The following is a 12,636-nucleotide window of genomic DNA, read 5'->3' on the forward strand; positions in this document are numbered from 1 at the left end:
AACAAAAAGAAACACAATTTAGCTGATGGAAATAAAAATGGTTTCAAAATTCTAATGTATCTTATGATTTATTAACAAAATTTATAAAAAAATACTATTTTAGGACTTCAGATACAGATGATAAATATTCTAGTTCAGAAACTTTTCAAAACAGATAGAAGTTATTGCACGTACTAAGCACAAAATTAATAAACAAAGTAATTACAAATACAACCGAACTATAAAATAGTTTTTGATTTTAAGAAAGAAAACAATTTGTAAAACTTTTTTTGTGTGTTTAAATTTATGTTTATGAAACAACTCGTTTTTTTTTGATCTGTTTTCTAAATAATTTGGTACAAAAACTTATTTAATTTAGTGTTAGTATCTAACAAATTTTGCATATTTTTATACTGTTTACCGTTTATAAACTACACAACATTATGATAATTTAATAAGCAGTTTTTCAGGAGATTTAACATTTATAAAGTTTATATGTTTATAAAAACATTACATTTATTTTGCAAAAAATTTACTTTCGCTACTTTACCTGTAAGATGCACGAACTAAATACGAAATCAAACTAAAAATCATAATGTAACTTAATTTTTATTACTAATAAGAATATTCGTCGGGAAATTACAACATAACAAAATAATAGCTAAATATTTAGTTGAGTTTAATTCTACAAGAAGTTTAATCAAAAAAAGTATTTAATTTTTGTTTTTGTATAAGCGTGATGTGCAAAAGAACAAAATCAAAATGTTATTTTTGAGTTTCGTAAATTTGTTTGCTTTAAATAAAAAAGTTATTTTTATTTAACAAAAAAATCTACAAATTTATTAGTAAACGTTATATTGTCTAAAGTACTTTCAAAATCTTCTTCAGTAGACAATTAGAACTGATTAATTCAAAATCTTCTTGCATATAAAAGTTCAAAAAAGGATATTATTACGTAACTATAAATCAAGTTTTAAGGTAAACTATGTTTTAAAAGTCTGTCTTTCAAAAGTTTTTCAAATAGTAAATCTTATTAGTATCTCTAGTTTAAACTCGCAAAAACTAATTGAAATAAAATAAATAAATAATTATGAAATAAAATCAAAGACAAAGAACTAAAAGAAATTAAATTGTTAAACTTTGATGTGTTTGATTTAATGTTTTATAATATTTTAGAATGTAAAATCAAAATAAAAAAATAAAAATAGTAATTAAAATAGTAATCGAACTTATTGTTGGTTGAAGTTAAAAAATCAAAAATAAATAGAGTAAACAATCATAATAAATAAGTCTATAAAAGTAGTAAGGCGTATAACCTTAACTTGTTAAGTTATTTAGAAATGTATAATCAAAAAACTTTATAAATATTAAAACATGTTAAATAATAGTAACCTAGTCAATTATCTGTAAAGTGGTAATATAGTTTTGTTTATATTTATTGTTGCTTCGAGTTTATTGATCCATTTACTTTCTAAAAAATCTAAGTCTGAATAATTTTTAGTGGTGTCTACAAAGATAATTGAAAAAGCTTCTTTTAAATCTTTTTTTCATGTTTTGTGTTTTTTTGTTTTTTTTTCTTTTGATTTTACATTCTAAAATATTATAAAACATTAAATCAAACACATCAAAGTTTAACAATTTAATTTCTTTTAGTTCTTTGTCTTTGATTTTATTTCATATTTATTTATTTATTTTATTTCAATTAGTTTTTGCGAGTTTAAACTAGAGATACTAATAAGATTTACTATTTGAAAAACTTTTGAAAGACAGACTTTTAAAACATAGTTTACCTTAAAACTTGATTTATAGTTACGTAATAATATCCTTTTTTGAACTTTTATATGCAAGAATATTTTGAATTAATCAGTTCTAATTGTCTACTGAAGAAGATTTTGAAAGTACTTTAGACAATATAACGTTTACTAATAAATTTGTAGATTTTTTTGTTAAATAAAAATAACTTTTTTATTTAAAACGATCGATAAAGGCAAAAAAATCACAAAGAACATCACACAACCAAGGGAAGATTTGAGACACTTAAAACTAAAATATTCTTACTGTAAATTTGTTTGTAACGTTTGTAACGTGATACAATGCAGTATTGAAACAAAAATATCTTTACTCTTACCGTTTCTTTTTGTTACACCTTTAAAATGAGTTTAAGTGGGAGAATTTGAAAAATTTTCTATGACGTCACAATTCGTACTGCGAACAGAGAGTGAGAAGTAATTTGAGAGAGTGAGTTGTAGTGGTGTAATCAAACACGTTGTATCGCAGACGCACGGCGAGACAGACACCGGGAGAAGCGCATCGATGCGTGACTGCAAAGCGAATGAAGCGCAATCGCGAAAGATGCATTCGAATGTGGGTAGAAAACTTTACCATAGAGTCTATTTCCTTTTAATTTCAAAAATATATTTAATACTTAGTTAATATATATACTGTGCTCTTTCCATAAGTCGTTGGTAACATTTAACCGCATTTTATTTTATTTTACTTATTTCTTTAAACCGTTATAAGTTTTGTGTATAAATCACTTTTCATTGGTAATCAGTTTGATAATATATATTAATAGTAATAGAAACTAATATATTACATTCATTTTGCATTCCATTTAAATGTTTGTAATACTTAAATTAAACGTTAGTAGGCACAATATTAGTAACCAGTTTGACAACATGAATTTAGTAGTAAGTATGTTACATTTATCTTGCGTTCCTTCTAAACGTTTGTAATACTTATGATACCCGTTAGTAAGCAACATATATAACAGCAGCATATGTTAACCTGCACATGTTGAGCAGCATCTGTATCAAAATTCAATCTAACAGTATTGTGTTTACGGTTGCAGTTTTATAAGATTTGCTATTAAAAAAAATCCAATTTACAAACAAAATTCAAAATAATAAGATAATCGAACGTTAGATTTTTTTTAATTAATACAATTTTATTATTTTTATTTGAATTAACAATTCAACCAATGTATACAAAGAAATCGCATATAAAATATAAAACCCGGTAAATTAATGTTAGGGTAAAGTACAAAATACGCATTACCGTTTTTCTTTTATGTGTATTTAAGGTTCTAAATTTTAAGCTTATACTCAAAGTCGAGAACATTTATTAAGAGTAATGTTAACAAATAAATAAATTGCAATAATTTTAAGGTATTTTTTTGACGAGCGTGAACTTGGCTTAAATGGCTTTTTTTGCAAGTTTTTCTAAACCAAACTTTAAAACCAATTATTTCCAGTTTCTTTAATGCTAACTTAAAACATTTTTTATATTCTAAAGAACGTTATTTGCTTAGCTTTTTACAATAAATTCCTTTGAATCGGGTTTTACTTTTGTAGTGAGGCACCTTTAAAAATTTAATGTTTTTTTGCATTTTTTCACTTTGCAACGTTTTTCTCCAATAAAAAAAAATATTACTAAAATACATGTTAAATTGATTTTTAAGTTGTTATTATTTTTTTTTGTTTCAAATTTTTTTTAAACTTATGCTTAAATTATTTTTTCTAGATATGCTCCAAATTTGCACGTTTTGACTTTTTTTACATAGCTTAATAGCAAAAGTAATTTATTTTTTTAATAAGTTTTATTTTTAACAGACTTATATAATTAAGTTTAGAACGTTATTATAGTTTTCTCAACTTATAATTAGTTTTAAAATATAGGACCCATTTAAGTTTTACCTACATTTTAGCATTTAATCAAGAAATCCCTTAAATTACGTAAACAAAAAATTTAGGTAAAACTTGTATGGATCGTATATGTAAAAAAAAACAATAAGTTAGAAAAAGTGTAATAACGTAATACAACTTAACATAAAAGACTTAATTGTATAATTCTGTTAAAAACAAAACTTATAAAAAAAATAATTTACTTTTGCTATAAGACCATTAAAAAAAAACGAAAACCGTGCAAATTTGGAACTTATCTGAAAAAATTATTTAAACATAGTAAAAAAATTTGAAAACAAAAACTACTTTTGGAGAAAAACGTTGCAAAGTGAAAAAGTGCAAAAAAACATTAAATTTTTAAAAGGGCCCAATTCAAAAGTAAACCCCAATTCTATGAAAATTATTGTGAAAAGCTAAGCAAAAAACGTTCTTTAGAATATAAAAGAAAGTTCCAAGTTGGCATTAAAGAAATTGGAAGTAATTGGTTTTAAAGTTTGGTTAAAAAAAATTGCAAAAAAGCCATTCAAGCCAAGTTCACGCTCGTATTTTTTGTACTAAAAAAAGCAATGGACAAAACAGTAAAACTTCAAATTATACTCAGCTTATATTAATATTCGAATAGTCATTTAATTCATTTAACTAAAAATTGGATATCAACATAATTAGTTTGATGAAAAAATATCGTGAAACACGTTTAAAGCTTTGCAACAAAATGTAAGTACTGACTGTAAAAAATCGAGCATTTTTAGTTTTTCAAAACAATTAAAAACAAACCAAAGTAAATCTACTTTTTTTAATTTACTTAAAATAAAAACTTTAGATGAGGAATTTGAAAGTGTAAAGATTTTGTTAAATTACCAAATAATTAAAAATATTTTGTGTAAAAGATGTATTTTTTATACTGTACTGTTCTGAGATGGATTTCTATAAAACATTCAAATTTTTCGAAATTTTATGTATTAAATAGTTTGTTGACCTCTAATGAATTGATCTCGAACTTATTTTAAAAGAAAGCTTTTGATTAATTTTGGACATTTTGGGGTAAAATATAGTGAATAATTTCAACTTTCATGATAGAGAAACTTTATTTATGTAAATTTTAGTTTCGTACAAGTTTTTTACCTTTATACTATTATTTTTAACCCTTGATATTAAATTTGGAACTTTTTTTCAATTTTTTTAGCTGACTAACTAAAGTCATATATCTGAACTATTAAAGATATAAAAAATGTTTAAATAACTAAAAAATTATAATTAATAAATGGTTTCGTAAAGATTATAAAAAATTATTTTAAAGTACTAGCTTTTTGTTTAATGAACAACGAATAAAACAACATTCTGTAAATTTAAAATTTAATCATCTATACGAAAAAGTGATACTTAAAAACATTAAAAATCTATTTTTAAGTTTCTAGTATACCCTATACTAAATGTTAAAAGTTATAAGATTCTTCTGTTGAGCTGTATTGCAACAACTGTTCGTGTTTACAACAGACCTTAAAACTGCAAAAGCATTTGTAAGTTGTTTTTGACTTTTGTTTTTGGCGTTTTGTTAAGTTTGAAATCATTGTTTGTTTATTGAACGATAAAAAAAGCGCTCACAAGTTTAGTTTTAAGACATGGTGTACTTTGGAACCTTTCAGTTATCAAATAAAATAAAATAATTACTTACGTTATTAACAAATATTAACAACACGTTATTTTTAATTTATATTTTGTAAGTTATTTAAAGTCGTAAGTTTTCAACGAAAAATAATGTAATGCATTTATAATTTATATACTTTTTTGTTTTACTTTTACAAACTCGTACTTGAATTGAAACATAAAGGTTTGAAATAAACATAACTAGTACTCAAAGTTTCTTTAATAAGCTTAAATTATTTTAAATAATTTTTAGTGGTTAAATGTTGACTAGTATAAAAACACATAATACTTTATTATGTTATTAAAACTAGCTTTATGTCACAGCATACGGCATAAAATACTAAATTTTTTAACCTTTTTTGTGATTAATTTTGTAGTATAATTGAATTTAAAAACTCTCTCAAACATTAAACTAAAAGATTTATGTCACAAAACAGTTTTAAAAAAGTGTTTCAAATTTAAAATTTAGCTACCGTTATTTTTTAAGCAATACTTGTTTAATTTAGTCTTATTGTTACTCATGTTATGTTTATATCATAAAAATTAGTACACATTTAGTTAACCTAATACTTATTTTGTTAAAATAGCAATCTTAAACAGTTTCATGACCTAATGGATTAATATATTGTGATTAGGTTTACTTAGTAAGATGTATTATTTACAAAAATGTTTTATTAATTAGTTTGATATAACCAAAAACAACCTAAGAACAAAAAAGAACATTAAAATAGGTTTTATATGTTATGTCCTTAGTATATATTTTTTATAATTAGAAAGTATGTTAAATAAAGCATTTAGTTTTAAAAGACTACATCATTAGTGCATTGGTTATTTATAAAAGCTTAGTTTAGCTCGTAAAATATTTTTTAGTTTTGCTATTTAATAAATTTCATCAAAATGTTTTGTTTTGGCAAAATGCTTTGTATGCTTTAAGATACTTTTAAGTTTCTTTCTTTTAAGTTAAGACTTTTAATAGTTTAGTTTGTATTCTAAAAACTTTTAAACTAAGTACATACTAAGTTAAAACTGAAGTTTGAGTTTTTGGGTATTTGCTGTCCAGGTGCAGTTTCTATAATTGTTTATCTATATTTCAAAAAATTTCTTTATTGACTCTTTATGGCTTTTATGAGTATGTACAATTCAAACGAGTGTCAATCTTATGTTTTAATATAATCTAGCTCAGTATGTTTTTTACCCTATGAAACCTTATTCACATTCTAAATCTAGATTACTCTATGTTTAAGTAAATATTATTTATCTATAAAAACTTTTTATCATTAAGTTTCAATTAAAATGTTTTTTCTTTAGTTTTTCAGTAAAATTTAACTACGATTTGTTTTTATTAACATTGAAAACTAAATGACTGTTTAAATATTCTTTTTGATGAAAAGTATATATTTTAAGTTTGGTTTTAAAACATTATACGAAATTAAAAATTACAAATAGATTCTTTGAAGTTCTCTGGCTTGATAGGTCTTTCCTTTAAGAAACAAATTGTTTTAAGTCTTTATTTATTTTTAAAGTTTATATACCAAAAGTTTTGACTTTTCTATAAAACTTGTTTGCTACATATATTTATTAATACGTTTTTAGTTATGAACAATAACATAAAACCGCCTAAAAGTTTTTATAATACTTCAAGTACGTTTACAGTAACTAGCTAAATACCTTGGCAGTAGGCAGCTTAAGTGACAGAATAATATATTTCGTTCATTAGCATTTCCACGAATTTTCTCAGTATCGTCGTCTTATAGATGGGTAGTATTAGTAAGAATTTTAGTTTGCAATGAAAAAATATGGTATACTATCAAAATCCACCCAATATATTTTTACATTTTCTATATTTTTTAAATTATTTTATATATTAAAAAAAAATTTTTTTTTTTATTTTTTACTATCACCGTTACCCCTAAGCCTTACCTTCGATCGGTTATCGGTTCTCGAATTTTAATGGGTTGATTTTGATCGGGTGGATTTTGAACGCGGGTGGATTTTGAACGTCTCCCAAAAAATATATATGTAACTGCAACCATAAATATTTTTATCTCGTTTTAGTAAAAATAACATTATGAAATATTAAAGCAAACGACTTAATTTATCAGACACGACAAAACCTTGCTTTGTTCGATAATTCATTTTTTAGATAAGTTTTTGTACATTTTGCAGTCAGTTATGTAGTTTTCGTATTTAAAATAAATATATCTTTTAACAAAATTAAGTGGTTTCTTTTAGTTTGTTATATAGTCTTTGGTAAATTTGTTTTATAATTTGCTGTTATATCTTATAAAACTAAATTTTAAAACGAAAACATTTCTAGAAGTTCTTAAGTTGATGAACTTCGTTTATAAATGATGTAAATAAATATGTCTTATTCAGTTTGAAAAAAATATTTTATATATAATATTATTATTCTAATAAATAAATTGAAAGTTCCTGGAGGTTGTTACAGTTTAATAAATTAGAAAGACCTTAATTTTTTTGTTTCTTGCTAAATATTTAAAAAAGTAATTATTTTATTTAGAACTTTTTACAAAGATTAACGCTAGGTTTTTACAGTTTTAGTTTTTAATTTAATGCTGTTTTCTAACTTCAAAACAACATAATGGTATTACGAATGCAAAAAATACTTTAAAATTATAAGGAAAATAACAAAAGAAATAGTTGTTTAAGTTAAACACAATATTTAACAAATATTTGATATAAAATGGTGATTAGGAACAAAAACACACAGGGAAAATGTTCAAAATGAAATGATGAATGTCTTGGAATTACTAACAAAAGAACAAAAACTAATATGTTTTTCATTATGAATAAATGCGAAAAGACTAGTAAGTTATGATCATTTTAACTGGTTACTGTATATATCATATCACATTGATAATTATTTTATTGAAATATTCAATGATACAATTTATTAACTTTAAACGACTTTTTTATGAAGCCTAAAAATTTCATTTTGATTACAATTTTAACAATATCTAGCTGTTAGTAAATCTGATTGAAATAACTTTTATCCTATTCTTTAATATGTTAAATAAATTAATTGGTAATAAGAAAATATAATCAAAATTAAAGTTTATACTCATTTTAGAGTACATGCCTTTACATTTTTTAGTACTATAAGGAAATTTACTATGAACAAATAAGTTTATGATTTCAAGTTTAAAAGTAATAGTTCAAAAAAAAAAGATAAAAGGAATTTTACCCTTCAAATCAAATTTAAAAAAAAGAAATATTTTCGAAAACCACTTTAACTAGAAGGTTTTATTTTTAGTCGTAAAGCTTTCTCGAGATTTTTTCTAAAAAGTAGGTTAAAACCTAAAATAACTTATTTATAGTTTTTTTTTATGTCTTTTAAAAACATATTGTTTTGAATTTCTTATAAAAAAACGCTAAGTTTTTCACTCGGTTTTTCAATTCATTTAAACGCTGTTTTAACAATTAAGTATGTAAATCTAAATCTATAAGCTACAGTCTTTTATAAATCTTTTCTAATTTCGCACAAAAAATTCTACAAAAATGCTTTAATTTTTTTCCCTTAGATCATATTAAACATACATATAGCTTTACTATAGGGTTCGAATAAGTTATAGACAAACAGTTTTGTAGTATACTTTTACAAAATCATTGAGTATAAAACGTTCGTTATATTTTAAGTTGTAATAAATTTTATAATTTTTCAACAATTGTAGCATTTTTGATTTGTAAATATGGAAGAGTAATTTTATAAAAAATGACTGCTCCATAATTTATCAATTAAAAAAATATATTTGATAAACAGATAATTTATGTGATGATTGTCCTACTGAAACACATGATTGCTACCGACTTGTTTATCAAGTATTTGATAAATATATAAACAATGGATACAACTGTTCACAAAAACCAGTTGATCCGAGCAACGATGGTTCGTTTAAATGATTAGTTTCATTAACCACTTTTCAAAGTTTTTCGTGGTTTATTAATCTCAATGAAAACTAACTAAAACGTTTTTAAATTTTACTAAACAAACTGTTCGTTTATATTGATAAACTATATAAAGTTCATTAACATGCAATTTACTATGTAAGGAACATATTAACAACTATTTTTTGTACATTAATATTTAATGCTGTTGATATTGATATAAAAAGTAAAAGTAGTAATTGCAACTTAACTGCTTAGAGGACTCTAAAGTTATTATTTTAGACTGAAATAATAAGTTTATGAATGTTTAAACATAATGATAAAGTCGATTAGGTAAAATTTTTGTAATCCAAATTCTGTGTAACGTTAAAATAAAAAGGTATATACAAGTTATTTAAAACTTTATGTCGTATTTAAGAAATTATCAAACATTAAGACCAAGATAAGCTGGACAACAGTTATCAGATAATAATTGGATCAATAACTGGAATACTTCTATTTATATCACTATTAATTGTTTGGTTTTCCACAAAAAAGTTTATGAAGTAAGTCGATTTTATTTAAACATTTTTTAATTAAAAAAACATTAATAAAGCTTATATTAAAGTTTTCTATCAAAACAAAAAGTTTTCATATTATTTAAACAAGAGACAATCTTAATTTTTTAATTAAAATTAGAAAAATATAAGTGATATAAATAAACTAAATTTTAATTTTAGCTGACAATTAATTAGATAATTTAAAAGTTCTTAACATTGTGGTTAAAACTCAATATAAAAGATTTAAAATTTTATTTTTTTTGACACCTATAAAAAGATTAGAATTTTAATTTTTCTAAAAATTAATAAAAATAATTTTTAAACTGTAGTTCCTTCTAACATAAAACATAACATTAAAATTATGAAGCTTTTCTATCAAAATACTCATGTGAAAGTAAAAGAAATACTTTTAGTGGTAAGAAAACTTCGAAAAACGCAATTACTGTGAAAAATCAATTACTTATTCAGTTCAAATGCGGGAAATAGATTTTTAATCAGGATATGTTTCCAGATAGAAAAAAAATTAAAACATTGTATTAGTTTTGTATTCACTTTAAATTGTTTGTTTTATAAAATAACCAGGTTTATAAAGAAAAAGAAATGTAAATACGTAAAAATTATTTATGTAATTTAAATTTTGTATATTAACAAATGCCAAAATTTAGTAGTTTTTATAGTTTATAATTTAAGTTTTATTTTTTAAATTCTATTAACAAGCTTAAAATTGGAGTTAAGTTGGGTTTGAATGTGTTTTGAATTTGGTTGCTATTTTTTAGAATAAATTGTTTAATATTGGTTTTATATTTGTATAGAAAAATTCAGATATTTAGCTGTATATATATATATAATAAACAATGAACTTTTCCGCAAGTTTCGTCCTAATTAGGACTCATCAGGCAAGAATAGTCGCAAGAAACCGCTGTTGTGATCTCAACCAAACGGGTTAAGTATAAAGTGCTGAAGCTACCGTTTGTGGGTAAAGATAAAAAAATGATGAGTCCTAATTAGGACGAAACCGGTCGTAGGATTGTCTCGGATGCTGTTGTTGATGATCTTGCGGTAAAGTTCATTATTTACTATTTATGGCGAGAAGCATCTCAACTTTGTTGATGATGGCCGTAATAACTACTGGTTAAGATTTTGAGCTGCAAATGTCTTTATATAAAACGTTTAAAATATATTTCGAATAATATATTTGTATCGCCATTAGTTATATAAACTAGTTAATAAAGTTAAAAATATTGATTCGAATTTATTATAAAAGCCTACATTTTTATCTAAAACTGTTTTCTTAAAAGTCTCGTATGAAACTTATAAACAGTGAGTCTAAATATTAAATATGTGGTATAGTTTATACTGCATAAAAAATTTGAATAAATAATGTTAGATCTTTAATTTTTAAACGTACTTGAAAAATACGAAACTGTATTTAATCAAAACAACAACATTTTATGGTTTTATTGTTAAATTATTTTCTTTATAAATCTTATTCAGTAAAATATAAACACATTCTTCTTATTATTTTTTTATCGATTATAACCTTTTAAAAAATATTTGTATTTATATATCTAGTATTTTACTTAAGATTTTGTTTATCAAATGTTATAAAAGTCGATAAATCAGTTACTCCAACATATCTTAGGTATAAATACCGTATTTAAAACTTGTATAAATATTATTTCTTAGCTGTTAACTACACAGCTTAACTCAACTAAGTATAATTATTTTTGTTCTATTTTGTGATTAATAAAATTAATACTCAAATTTTTAGATGTTAAACTGTGTTTCAAAATGTATGTTAAGTTTATATAAAATTGTTAAGAAACTGATTGCTGTAATGAAATCAAAAATGATATAAATAGTAGAGGTAGTAGAATGCTACACTCTTACGAAACTTAATTTACTTTTTTATAACTCAATGGCAAATTTCCAACCCTTTATAAGCTAGTATTAATATTCAGGTGATTAAAGGTAAAGAACTAAAAGGAGATGAATAAAAACATTTTGATTTTAGTCAAGTTAGACTTCTAGTAGTAATATTTATATTATTGGTCTTAAGTTAAACAAGTCTATTTAAAGTTAAAGATATTTTATTTTACTTAACCATACAATTTTTTACAAGTAGTTCGATACTTAAGTTGTATCTACGTAATTACATTCAGACCTTAATACTCAGATAAAAAAACTCCTGAGCAAAATCATTGCTTTCACTAATCTGGTTATGTTTTATGTTTCATTTGATAGTCATTTCTACTATTAGATATCAATGAAATCATTATTAGTAATAAATATCCAAGAATCTAATATTATTAAGTAAATGTCGTTTTTAATTGAGTTTTTTTTTACTAATCATCAGGGTTCAAATTAAATCTTTGAAGTTTATTTGTAATTACGATCTTACTTAGTAAACTTTTCAATGAATGTTGATTAATTCTTTTAGATAACAAGTTTTGTGGAGACCAGTAGTAAGATTTTGTTTTATAATTGATGGGAAGTCAGTTTAATGTTTATTATTTATTTCAATGTTTATTAAAAATATTTTGTTGTTTATTGAAAATATTTTTTTGTTTATTAGCCATTAAGTTTAAAAATATTCTCAGTCTATCAATCTACAGTTCGCCAACAAAATTTTAACTTAATGTTTTGTTCTTAAACTTATTTTCAAAGATTGTTGGATAGTACAGGGTAGTTTGTACCGTACTGAGATTATAAGTATTAACACAAAAACCTTATTTAATAAAAATACATTCATCAGAATGAAATTTAAATAGAATAACAGTAAAAACAAATATATCGATTCTCTAAAGCCTTAAAAGGTTTTGAAAACAGTTTTTTGAAGTGCTACTTTTTACTTGTAAATGTCGTAATTAAGCAATATTGTTTAC

This window comes from Thalia democratica, chromosome 7 (genome assembly GCF_965202585.1).
Source record: "Thalia democratica chromosome 7, ktThaDemo2.hap1.1, whole genome shotgun sequence".
In the NCBI taxonomy this organism is placed as follows: domain Eukaryota; kingdom Metazoa; phylum Chordata; class Thaliacea; order Salpida; family Salpidae; genus Thalia; species Thalia democratica.